A 14,017-nucleotide genomic window follows, 5' to 3' on the forward strand; every position below is an offset into this window, starting at 1 on the left:
GGCTCTTGCACCTCAGTGTTATGTTAACACATGCAAAAAAGCCTCAACCTGTTAAGATGCAGCTGTACGTTAATATTATAAACTCAGCATGTTCCTTGCAGCAAAAATCTGCTGAATAAGGTCCAAAAAGTAAAAGAGAAATGGTTAAAAGTACATATTGGAAATAATGGAGGTACAAAGGAGCACTACACAGATTTAGGATTAATCAGATCCATTCAGGCAGTCCAGTCTTGACCCCTACTTCACTAGAGTGAGGGACAGAGCAAACTGCAGCTGGGTCAACTTCAGTGCTAATGCCCACATTAACCTGCAGAATGGTGGTCTTCATTATTCTGACCCCTTGATTCCCCTTTGGTCCAGGGAATAGTGCAGGCAAATTCTCTGAACTAGAGAAAATAATATGATCAAGACCCATTTTTTATCCATTTAGTAACATTTGCTACACCAATTTCAGGGTCAAATGGAACAAGTAAATTATCCCAACATATACTCACAAATTCTAAAAAGTAGAAAAGAACCATGCTTATACTCAGGAGAGGTGAACTTTACTTTCTGTTGCACTATTAACTGGTGAGATGATCCTGGCAGACTCTGTACTCCTTACTAGCTCAGATTACCTATCTGTATAATACATATACTAGTGCCTTTGTGCTTTATGTATTGGAAGCCACTAAAAGAAAATATTTTGTAAATTAAGTATAGACAATATACTATATTACTTTCACAGCAGTTAAATTCAATCTTTCAGAAAGAGAAACAAACTAAGAATGATGTCTGATTGGATTAATTCTAATTTACTGCTTTGAGAAATTTTGTAGTCATCTAAGACCTGATTCAGTACTGCATCAGTGCCATAGGCACTGCATTCACAATTAATAAGACATTTCAAGATACAAAAATGTAGCATAAATAGACTAAACAGATAAACATGTGCTAAAGAAGAACCACCCTCATTAGACATTTGGAAAAACAAGGCACAGAGACTAAAAGCCTTGGCCAATGTTGTGCAGGAGCCCACAATAAGGTGGGAATTCACTCCACAACCCCAGAACTCCAGTTCAGTGTCCCAGCCAAATGCCACTCTTCACCGAACAGTCTGCCACGTGACACGTAGCACATGCAGAAGCTGTAGGGACAGCTACATCACAGCTCCCTCACAGCCTTGGGCCCCTGTTCTGCTTTCACAGTTTGCCACCACCACCAATTGCATTATTTTGATCACTTCTGAAGCAATGCTGCAAACGGGATGAGTGCTATATCCATTCCTCTGGGTGGTAGGAAGAACCTTTTAAACCTGTTTTACCATTAAAGCCACATTTGTAGGCACCAGAGACACAATTTAAAAGTTGGATTCCATGAATAGCTCTGTAAAGATAATGTGGTTCATTAGGAAACGAAACTCTGTAGGACAACATCGTTTAGCCAAAAACCAGAAGCTGTGAATTAACATCAACATTTTTCTATTTTCCAAGATATTTATTATAATTAGTAACAAAAGGAAAACCATGATTGCAAGTTAAGCACTGCACAGCCTGCGTGAAGAAAGTATTGTGTGACTGAATCAAGGCAACACAAAACAGCAGTTGGAAATTAAGTGCCTTGTGAAATTTACACTGTTTAAACTAATCAGTTCATTGTGTTAACGGATTCATGATAACACCATCCACTTAGTACCCTGGTAAGTGAGCTCTTCTCTAATCCTCCTCCTTTTTCACTAGCTAGCACTTTCTCCAGTTCTATGGCATCAAACTGGGATGTCACAAATAAACAACTGAGATCTAATTACAGAGGCAGAGCATGCCAGGAAAGAAGATGAGCAACATGGGAAAAGAGTCTCAGCATTATCACGAAGAGGCACGTAAGGGGGAGCTGGGTTGGCAGGGAGTGGGGCTAGTGTATGTCACAAAGCTGCATGAAAAGCACAGCACATGCAGTTTTGCTAGATCTTCAGCCTCGAGACTTAAGATGCCTTCACAAAAAATGTTTGAAAATCACTATACCATCACATACACTGACACTTTGCCGTTAGTCTTCAGAGTGATGAAGAGTACCGCAGTACAACAATCATGAATAAACACAACAGTGAGGTCAGACAGCCCATTTAGGTCAGTCCACTTATCTGTTCAAAGACAGATTCTTAAAATTGCTCAACAGCCACAAAACAAACAGGATTTTCAAAGGCACCCAGATTCCTCTTAGTGACCACAACAAAGAGGCCGGGTTTGCCAAAGGCAGGAAGAGTTACTGGGTGCTCCCCTTCTTTCAAAAATTCATCCTCAGGATTTCAGTCTAGATGAAAACTAAGAATTAACATCTATCTATCTTTTTTTTTTTTTTTTTTTTTTTAAATCCAGGCAACGCAATGTTTGGATGGTGTGGTTGACCCTGCAAAGATCTGACATTTACAATGTCATAGATGCACTTTTTGCTTTATGGAACCAAAAGCTTTTTGCTTTTTCTTGAACATTTGCTACACATACATGCAAATATATAACACATATACATAAATGCATACATTTTCACACTATTGTTGCCTGTTGAGCTAAAATTAGGTTTGTGGCACAGGCTGTCCTTCGTCCTATTCTGATCAGATGCCACTGATATTTTGCATTTCACAAGTGAGAACATAGTGGATAAGTATCACAGCTGCAGAATTCCTTTGGTATCAGCTTCCCCATCTGTACAGTTAAGTGACAGGACAAAGATACTCATCTCTCTGTGAGAAAACTGCTTGAGAGAGCATAAATGAAACCTCGACCATGGTAAAATAGTAGTAACTTCATTTTTCAGACAAGGAAAATATAAATTATGAAAGATAAAAAGTGGTTTAGTAGAGTGGACACAAAACTGGAAGTTAATAGACCCCTGTAATAGTTTTCATTTATTCACCTTGCACTAGCATAAGTGATTAAGTAATGTGAAAGACATGACAGGATGAACCGCAGTGTAAAAATCAGCCTTTAAATTGTCTTTAGGATTTTGGGATTATCCTGAAACCTCTCTTTGAGACTCCAGGTATCTTCCTTTCTGCCATGATGAAGTAGATACTGTTACTACATATTTATACAATTTTTCCTTGCTTTTAAAATACCAGAGCATAGGCTTTGCAGTGGTTTTAGAATTCCCAGGGCTTACCCATACCAAGAAGCTCATACAAAGTAACTAACCCACAGAAAATTCACAGCCTTCCTACAGCCTTCACGCACACGGAACTTACTGCTGTTCACACTTCAAAGGTAGAACTCACAAGCTATGAACTCCTGTAAAGGGAGTTTTTAGGTGAAATCCTCAAACCTGCAGGAAAGCTCAAAAAGCCAACCGTGTCCTGGGCTGCACCAAGAGAAGCATGACCAGTAGGTCGAGGGAAGGGATTCTCCCCCTCTGCTCTGCTCTCGTGAGACCCCCCCTGCAGTGCTGTGTCCAGCTCTGGGGGCACCAACATCAGAAGGACATGGACCTGCTCGAGTGGGTCCAGAGGAGGCCACAAAGACGATCGTTGGGGCTGGAGCACCTCCCCTGTGAGGACAGGCTGAGAAAGTTGGGGGTGTTCAGCCTGGAGAAGAGAAGGCTCCAGGGAGACCTTAGAGCGGCCTCACGGTACTTAAAGGGGCTACAGGAAAGATGGGGACGGGCTCTTTATCAGGGAGTGTAGAGATAGGAAGAGGGGTAATGGCTTTAAACTAAAAGAGGGTAAATTTACATTAGGTGTAAGGATTAAATTCTTCCCTGTGAGGGTGGTGAGACACTGGAGCAGGTTGCCCTGAGAAGCTGTGGCTGCCCCCTTCCTGGCAGTGTTCAAGGCCAGGTTGGACGGGGCTTTGGGCAACCTGGGCTAGTGAAAGGTGTCCCTGTCCATGGCAGGGGGGTGGGACTGGATGATCTTTAAGGTCCCTTCCAACCCAAACCATTCTATGATTCTGTAAAATCAGGATAGATAAGGTACCTCACGCTTGCACCTGTATAGCTGGTTTGGTGAACTTCACCAGACAAGATATAAATTAACTCCAGTTAATAACAACACTACTCCCCATTTAAGAGTTTGGGCACGAACATATATGTTGAAGGGGCAAGAGGTTTAGATTAGCATTTTATTTATAGACTTAGTTCTGTAGTGGAAAAAACTCTTGGATACCAGCTTCAAAAAGCTGGTATAAAAATATGTAATCATTGTGTACATTATTATTATTAATTCAAAAAATACCACTAGAATCACTTATAGCCCTTTACTACAGAACTTACTTCCTTGTTACTTCTCAGTATAAGTAATCATGACTGCTAATTTCCATGAGTAATGGCTACAGAATGAGCTCTATAAAGTTTATCAACTGAACACTTTTGCACCCCTCAGCTCAAGACAGACATGGAGAAAGTAGAAAGGGTTCAAGGAGGGCTGCTATAGAACATGTTCTGTAAGGAGAGATTGAGGGAGCTGGGTTTGTTTAGTCCAGTAAAGAGCCAGCCAAGGAGCAATTTAATAGCAGCCTGAAGCTATCTGAAGGTTACAAAGGAGGTAGAACACAACTTTCCTCAGTCTTGCCAGGAGATATAAAAGGTGCAACAGCCACATACTGCAGAATGTAGAGTTCAAATTGAATATTACAAAAACTCTTTTTACTAGTAAGGTGATGCAGCACTGGAACAGCTGCCCAGAGAAGCATCTCTGTCCTTGGAGATTTTTAAAACTTGGCTAAACAAAGCTACTGCTGACCTGGTGTTGGCAATAACCCTGCTTCAAATGGAAGTTCAGACTAGATGATCTCCAACAAATGCTTCCAGTGAATGCTTCCATGATTCTAAAATGATGCAGGTATTACACACTGAGAAAGACCTGAACTGCTGGTAGGAATCTTTCCCAAATGACTATCACATTTTCCCAAACACACTTTCTCCTTCTTTGTCTTTATGAATACCGTGTCAAATCCTTGCCTGGATCAGCGAGAGGGAGCCCATCGTGTCTGACAGTATGACAGCAGTACCACACCCACTGTAACAAGCCTGCAGCTATTCAGGGCCTCACAGGTTTCTGTACGGAGTCCAGTCACCTTTGCCACCAGAACTTTTATTTAAGTGTCTTGGGATCAAAAGGAAATATTTGTCACAATACACTTTTTTTTAATCTGGAAGCTACACTTTTAAAATCTGAAAACATAAAAAGCACAACAGTCCTAGGCAGTCCTTTAGCCTCAAGTGTCAGCCATCAGTCACTTTAAAAAGTAATTCAATATAGGGAAAGCAATTAGTTTAATGCATCAAGGATGTAAACTCAACTTGTGCAACACTAATACAGTCCACACTCAAAAAAAAAATTGCCTCAGTCCAGTGTCTTGTCAGGGAAGGAAATTCAATTCCTAATTAATTAGTTTCCCTGTATTTGGTTGTAGAGAAAAAATGGTCTTGTGCCTAAACGCATAAGAATACAAATAGCAAACCTGGACTTGAAGCTCATTTCTTTTGCCTTCAGCTCTGCTACCAGCTTCCCACATAACATTTTCCAAGTCACTTAGGACAAACTTTGTGAAACAAACCACTAAAGCAAATGCATCAGTTTCTAAGTATCCAACTCAATACCAAGGTTTACAATGGAGCTATGGCTGAAGTTTGTGGGAATTGGGGGTGCTTGGGCCCTGAATAATCAAGATGGTTATCTGTCATACACATACCTGATCATGCTACTTAGTAAGTTGTTTTGGACCAAAGCAGAATTCATTTGACATTTCATTTCTGTTTACTAACCTATAACTTTCAGCACACTCTGAACAATGAATTTTGTGGAGTTGCACTGGCTGCAGTCAAAACTGCTGCATTTGTATGGTCACTGATTAGATGAACTGATTTGTTATAGATGGCTAGGCTGTCTTATTAAGATAAATGCCTTTGCTAAGCGTGGTCAGACTGCTTCGACTTATTTTTCCTGGGGTTGCTGTTACCCAGATAAAAGTACAGATTGCTTTACCAGTGCATTTCTATACTTTATATTTTACACATGATTTTTATAATCTATTCTTTGTATTTTCAACCTGAACTTGAAATTCTTTGGGACTGTAAGCACTCTTTGATTCTATTGTTAAAACCCATACTCACCAGGTCTTCTGGATTTTGTATTGTAATTTTGCTTTTTTACTTTATAAAACAATAAAATTTACTAACCGTAGAATATAATACAAACTTTTGAAACTCCTAAAATGCATAATGGAAGCCAGAGAAGGAAGAGAAGCAGATAATCTCAAGGGCTCCTGAGCTCTATGAAGTATTACTCGGGGAAACATGAAGTTCTCCTGGGCAGCAAGAGCAATGAGAGGACAGAGAACAGGAAATATTGTCAAATCCTTATATGTGACACTATCAGAATTGCAGAATATTGAAAGAATACACTATATAAATGTTACAAGGATTAAGATTATATATACTTCTAGTCCAAATGCTAAGGTAAATGCAGCTTCTTGCAGAAAACAACAATGGTGACAAAAAGGGCTCCTCTCTGTCAAGCCTTCCAAAATGTCACCCTCCTCTCACAGTTAGAGGAAGTCCTTTAACTGGTCTGCCCGAGTTCAAAAGCCTGCAGAAATTTATAATTTCAAACTGTACTGTGACAGCTCTGACAGATGTTACCCTACCCCAAAACTAACAGACATGTTCTATGACACAGAGAAAAAGGTTCTTGGGACAAACTTGAACTATTTTATACCTGTCAGAAATCACCCAAAAATGTGTACAAACTTTATTTTAAAGTTATGCTTTCATTGAAAAAATACATCTTTATTTTCTGAAGGACTGTTGGTCGTTTGTTTACTTCTCAAAGGAAGGCTGTTCATGCTGAACTCCCCATGGAGGTGATTTCAGGGTTTTATAGGGCCCTGCAGACCTGAGAGGTAACGTGGAAGGAAAGAATCAGTGTTCTGTCTTGGCAAAGGTGAGAGACAGAAATCAAAGAGATCCAAGTGCAGGAAAATGTGTACTGCACCTGTAGGATGGTCTGGGAAGAAGGTCAGGAGGAACTGCCAAATACCACTGCCTGTTCTACCCCCTCAGTCTTTGACTCCCCTCTTCATGCACGTATTTCAGCAAGCTCATGAGCTTGGGCTCTGATCTGCACCAGCCACAGCCACAGGAGTCGTGCTGGCTCACTGAGAGTTCACATCTGTTTTGTGCAGACTGTGCAGAGATGGGGAAGGGCTTCTACATTTCCCAGCAGCACAAGACAGCACCCAAAACTCCAAACACACTGCTGTCTGAATGCTCTCTGATGCAGTCACAGAGCCTACAGCCCTGTCAAAAGCCTCCTGCTTTCTCTCTTCTCCCCTGTACCGAAACCTGCATCACCAGGAGGTGCATCTATAGAACACTTCCAGTGGAAACAAATCACAGAATGTTGTGGGTTAGAAGGGGCCTTAAAGGTCATCCAGTTCCAACCCCCCTGCCATGGGCAGGGACACCTTCCACTAGCCCAGGCAGCTCAAAGCCCCGTCCAACCTGGCCTTGAACCCTTCCAGGGAGGGGGCAGCCACAACTGCTCTGGGCAACCTGTTCCAGTGCCTCACCACCCTCACAGGAAAGAATTTCCTTCTTATATCTAATCTATATCTACTCCCTTTCAGTTTAAAATCATTACCCCTTTTCCTATCTCTATACTCCCTGATAAAGAGTCCCTCCCCAGCTTTTCTGTAGCCCCCTTTAAGTACTGGAATAAGGTCAGTATTTCATCTGCTTTTTGCCAACTACTGGGAGGAGTGGTGTGAAAATTCAGTTGCCATTTTGCACTGTATGGCAGTCTGCCCCAAATCTCTCCCAATGTAAAAAGATTCTGCTCTCCTTATTAAGACAGAAAACGAGGGCTTACATACCCCAGTAAGGGTGTCTGTTCTCCACTGCCTTTAGAAGACACCTGCTGAAACTGAATTTCTAGAAGTGGCTGCTTTCCAGACACAAACAGAGATATAGAAGTACTACTGTCTCCTTATGGCATGATAGGAGGATTATTCCTGTTGCTATCTTAAATCTAAAAATGTCCTCTTCCTATTATACTTCACTTTTCTTGGGAAGACCTCTGTAGTTTGCAGAGAAATGTCACAGGTTGTAACAGTGAGATGGATGAATCCAAGAGCAGATGTCTGAGCAGAGTGGTTTGGAAATTAGTATTGTAGCATGTGCTGATGAGTAGGCCTCGAGGAAGGAAATATCTGAATTGTGACCATCATCTACTAATCATGAAGCAGCATTAAAACCACTTCTGCTTACAATGCATGGAGAAGTTTCTACAGTTTACCTGCACTTATTCCTCAAAAAGCTTTTGTGAACTGCTGATAAGAAAGAAAGATAATTTCTTGCCACACATAGGCAAGGCACAAGCTTTCTGGGTCATCGTGAGAGAGAAAAGGATTTCTTGTATTTGTGAGACAGAAAAGAATACCGGTAATTGCAGCAGACGTTGTTTAGGACATCATATCTAGTTTAACACATTTTGGTCTCAGAAGTAGTCCCAGATATACAGACACAGTTTTCTAAGGGGAAGAATCTTGGATCCCTTACAAGGTAAGGAACAACCACAAGACTCTGAAATCACCAACTTTTTTCTTTGCGCAACAGGCTACACAAAAATCTCCGAATTGCTTGTTTTGTTGTGCCCCTGCCCTTTCAAACCTCCAAAATTTTCACAGGTATTGGGACTAGTAAATCCAAATTAGCACTACTAAATCTGACTCATATTGCTGAATGATAACATGCTAAGGAAGAGCTTATGTTTGTTGACAAGTTGATGCTAAATGGGACCACAGTGGCATTCAGTCCATACTTCCACTAGCTGCAGCTCACTCCCAAGTGACTGTTGCCACAGATCACATTTGTGCAGTAAATGAAAGCTTAGCTCCAAGTAGCATTACCAAGAATTTTTTGCTGCATTACATTATATCCCCCAAGGTGCAGGAGGACATTAGCTGCAAGTTTTACAAGTAGAATGCATTAGAAAAATGAAGCCATTAAATTCTCATAAGCTTTTCAATTTTTCATGTTACATTATTCTAGAAATGCTTTTTGTACCATGGGCACGTGACAGTTACCACAACAGCAAAGCCAGACTCTCTATTTAAGCATCCTCCTAGTGACTCAGGCTCTCCCCTTCCCTTTGTTTCAAAATATCCTCATTGTAGGTCCTTATAGCTCAGGCTGATTTTATTAAAGAGACACAAATGACCCTGACTGAGAGCTGTTTCACCAAGAAAACTATATGCTTGCTATTTTCTGCTAGTTGCATCTTATTTTGTACCTTGGACTTTCTGATTTTGCCTTAATATTTTTCACTATAGTTCCACTTTCAGCTTGTATTTCTTTTCTCTTTGTAACTGGATACTGGCATCTAAGATGTCTTTTAACCGATCTATTATCCTCCTTCATTGTCCTTTCTATGAACTTACTACAAACAATCCTACCCACTGGTTTTAAACCTAGTCCACACTGATTTGTATTTGTTTGTGGACTTCTATCACTCCCCCCACTCCTCCTGATTGTAGTTTAAAGTCTTTCAGACTGTCATTTTCTTCTTTTGGGTGGAAAACCCCATCTAGCACAGTCTTTCCACCAGGCAGAAGGAAAATTCTCATTTCTGGCTGTTTCTGTTGGTTCCAGTGCCCTTTCACGCAATTTCTAAGATCCTGAGAGACATGCTCCATAGCTTTAGAAGACAGGCACAGATCCATCTACCTACTCTTACCTAGAATGCCGTGAAAACCTCTTATTTTACTTGCTTAGCAAAACAAAAAGAAAACCTCCAAATACTCCAACTTGTGCTACAGAAGTGGACAAACAGAAATGTGCAGAACTGGATTAGCAGATGGCTTTGTCAACTGCCTCTGCTTTCATGTGAACCTGGCTGGGTAATTAAAATGTGTAAACCAAGATCAATTAGTACACATTTCCCACTGTGCCGAGTTCCCACTCTAATCTTCACTCCTCACTTATCCTTTCTAATTACACATAGCTACAAGATGCAGAATCCTCCCTGACATATCACTTAATAAACATTTTAATCCTTATGATTAAAAAGATCTTAATATCACAAAAGCGAAAGCATGGACTCAAGAGAACCCCAGAAGCTACAAATAACCAGGATGGTTGATGTATTAATGTACTTCTGCCTTGTCTGCCTCCACTAACAAGAACTGTTTCAAAAATCACCAGCTTCCCAGTGCTGCTTATGCCTGAACATCATTGAACATTAACCTAGCTGATTCTGTGATTCTGCACTGCCTTTTTATGTAGTTTATAGTAGAAGTCTGTTACACTATGCCTAGACAAATAAGTTTTGGTTGTGTGTGTTTTGTGTACCAAAGAAATACTTACAAAGGAATAAGCGTAGCTCAGCTTTACAGATATCGATCTGGTTAAGTCTCTCTAGTCACCTTTTCAAAAATCATTTTCACATCACGTTTTTATTAGCAAGGAATTTTATGTGCTGTCACATTACTCTTTCACCAAATTCATTTCCAAAGGCTTCTACAGAGCAGGCTAGTGCTGATCGATGTAATGTAATGTAACCCTGGAACACGATATGTTAAATAATTCTCATCATGCACATTCCATGACAAAACTGATGTGAAAACATTAATAAATATTCAGCATAAGAGCTGGTTAAAGAAAGCCTGTGGAACTCCATGCTCACTAGACTGCCTCTCTGTTTATTTATATGAGCTTACCACGCAAATGATTTTATTTGCTATTTGTAATTGAAAAATAAATCTACTTCAGAGCTCTAGAACTCCATTTCAAAATCACCAGTTCATATTAAAAAGAAAAGAACCCTAAATATCTCTAAGTAGACCAGCTGACTGATGTTTGCAAGCCTATAGAATATTTTGGGCAAGCTTATAAAAATGCACTATTCTCCACTTTCCTCTGCTCTGCCCTGAGTGCATTTGGTATGCTATGTTTTACTTTCTTATTTTGTAGCTTCTGCATGCACCCACTCCTGTCACACTTCAAACTAATCCTTAAAACCTTATTCCTATTGGCACGTTCCAGGAATTCCAGCATGCAGATTCTGCTCTTACGCTGCCCAAAGAATGTGTATTGAAAGATACACATTGGAAGAATGCCTTTACTAAAAAGAAACACTCTGCCAAGAATATTGGATCCTGTGTTCCTCTAATAAACAATCTACAGTGCCTGGATTTCACTTGGATAAGAGATTGAAAGTGCTGCTCATAGTAATATATTAAGACAGCAAAGTGCTGTTAAGACAACCAACTATTCATGCCTACTTAGATTCAATGGATTTCTACACAAATAGTCTCAAATACTTTTAGAGTTTCATTTTTCCATTAGTGGATACACTTTTTTTTTTTTGGTCATCAGTAATACAAGACTAAGAAAACACAGAATTTTCTTGTGTCAGTAGGACCTCAGACAACAGAGAAGTGGGATCCTGGTTTTGTGTCCATGTTCACACGCCATTCTGATGCGGCTCTAAGTGCCAGGCCATGTTCACAAGCAGGAAATGGCCTGCCTCCATATCTAAGCCATCTTTTCATGTTGGGTCTAAACCTCAGGCCCAGTGCAGGTGCCTTTGGCTGCTTCTGCAAGGACAAGAATAAGGGGCAGATCCCACCCACATGAGCAGGATGAAGTCCTCCCACATATTGTCCAACTGGACCATGCTGCCAAGGTCTCCAAAATAAGAAAATATATCAACAATTCGAATTTATTACTCACGATGCGAGTTCTTCATGAGAATGGGATTCCTTCTAATACTGGTAAATACAGCACTTCTGACAGAACTACATCAAAGCAAAGAATTTGAAATGGAACAACTAGGACACAGAAACAAGAAAAGTTAATGCTATTTATGACGCCTTGTATTTTACTGGTGGGGACAATGGCAAACTCTTAAGAGTCATTATTCAGGATGTAACTAACACAGATGCAATGCACAGTAATCCCAGTAGACTTGTTTTGGGAAAGGAAACTTAAGCCAAAGTGCGTCCTACAGAGATGACACTCTGCTCTTGTCACAGAGTTCTCTCCAAGTGTGACCAGACCTCAACAAGTGTCCCACAGCTTTAGAACTGTCTCTGGGGACATGGGAATTAAGCATGAGGGTCAGGAAGAAGTGTCTGCAAACTTTTATTCAGAAATAAAGCAATATTGATTCAGCAAAGTGAAGCTCTAAAGACATGCAGCTCTCTACAGCCTACGAGGCTTAGTTCCTCAGGAAGCCCCAGAGAGCAAGACAAAAGAGAATAAACAAATACCTGCTTCAAAGAGGTAACAAGTATAAAAAGAGTTAAGGATACAAAAAGCACAATAGATGAATACAGATGGGGCAGGCAGAGTAACAGCAAGAAGCAATGAGGAGCAGTTTTCACGTATCACTACGTTAATCACAGTCAAGTTTTTGCAGGTGTGAAAAAAATCAGCATTTTAGAGAGGGTTTAAGAGGAAGAAAACGAGTTAGCATTCAGATGTTCACATCCAGGACATGCTGCTTATGTTGGAGATGACACAGATGAAGGAGTCAAATGCAGGCTGATTCCCTGTCAAATGCGAGGCTACAAAACCCTTTAGTGGCAATAATCTGAAGAGGTACAAAACAGGCCAGATTACAGTTGCCAAAGCCAAGGAAATGATGTTGCAGTAACCAAGATGCAAAATCTGTGACAGCTTTGATGAAAGCTCAGCAGTATGTAGACAGGAAAGGCTGTCATGCAGACAGAATTAGCAGGATTTTGACAGGGCTGGATGGGAAGAGAGAGGAAACACTGTGAGCTGAAGGGAACACCCAGATTAGTCATTCAAATGAGAAAGCAGCACAGCAGCTGGAAGGGGGCATGTGAGAACCCTTGTGCAGATTAAGAGTTCCAGGTTAGCAGTGTTTTGTTTAAGGCAAGACAGAGATGAGGGGATGTCGGAGATGCACTGAGATTGTAGGCTGGACAAAAGCTGATGGATGGTGAGTGCTGAAGCAGATCTACAACACTTCTTATATGACTTTACTAATTCCATGCAATATTTAGCTTTGCCTAGACAACTACTTAACCATTCCTTCTGGCTGGGCTTTTACATTGTGAACCAATAACTGAAGCCATTAGTATTTTTGGTCTCTTAGAGCTATGTCACTTGTCACAGATTACTCAAGAAGATTTCCACAGCTCATTAACATTTCCCACTAGTTAACTCTCAGCTTAGACTAGTGGTTGTACTTCAGTGTGCTTCCAGTAACAAAGTTTCTACTGCTCCCTCTTCACACTTTTCTGTACTTGATGCCTCAATTACTCTAACGACAGCAAGCTCTCATTTCCAAGATGCTTGCATGGTCCAAGAGCTAGCAACAAGAGCTGCAACATCTGATCCATCCGTACATACCAGTTTGAGGAACGTGTTGGATCCTGCAATAGGAATCTGAAAAACTGAATGGCAATGCAGAACTCCGTTTTCTGCACTTATTTCTTCATCCCCATTACTTTAAAAAAAAAAAAAAATTTGACACACCCATGTGTCAAATAAACATCCATTATTTCCCTAAACTCATGTTTTCCTGCAATTGATCACACAACCCGTGCTAAAAGCCTTCTCAGTCCTTGCTGTTTACCAAGCTTGCCGATAAAAGTACACAATCACAGACACAACCACAGACACAGACACTAATTAACAACATTCCATTGTGCCACAAATGAGAAATGCCAAAAGATCTACCCTAGCTGCCCTGGTCTTACACAGCTCCCAGTTCACGAGCACACATGCACACAGACAGCAGGCAGACAACAATATACAAAGATAACGAATGGGTCTCTAGTGTTTCAGATTTACCTACAACCGTGTCCTTCCATCAGAACTTTAAGAGTGTTTTGCTTCTGGCACTAGCATTAGCAATCCCACAATAAAGACTGTTAAGAAAAATGTTGCTCAACATTAGAGATAGTTAGAAACAGAGTTAGAAAAATCTGGGTGCTTCCCAGGAGCACTCTGAAAGTTACTCATGAACTACTAGATATTTTACAAACTGTGCATCACATAGCTGCTGCCAATGGGT

The 14,017-nt window shown here is 40.6% G+C and overlaps 1 protein-coding gene across 1 annotated transcript in view; it reads right to left on the minus strand.

Moving 5' to 3' along the window:
* HSPA12A (heat shock protein family A (Hsp70) member 12A) overlaps positions 1 to 14,017 on the minus strand; it is a 62,234-nt gene that overhangs the window by 19,386 nt on the left and 28,831 nt on the right. The gene's annotated exons all lie outside the window — the stretch shown is intronic.

This window comes from Strix uralensis, chromosome 7 (genome assembly GCF_047716275.1).
Source record: "Strix uralensis isolate ZFMK-TIS-50842 chromosome 7, bStrUra1, whole genome shotgun sequence".
Taxonomy (NCBI): domain Eukaryota; kingdom Metazoa; phylum Chordata; class Aves; order Strigiformes; family Strigidae; genus Strix; species Strix uralensis.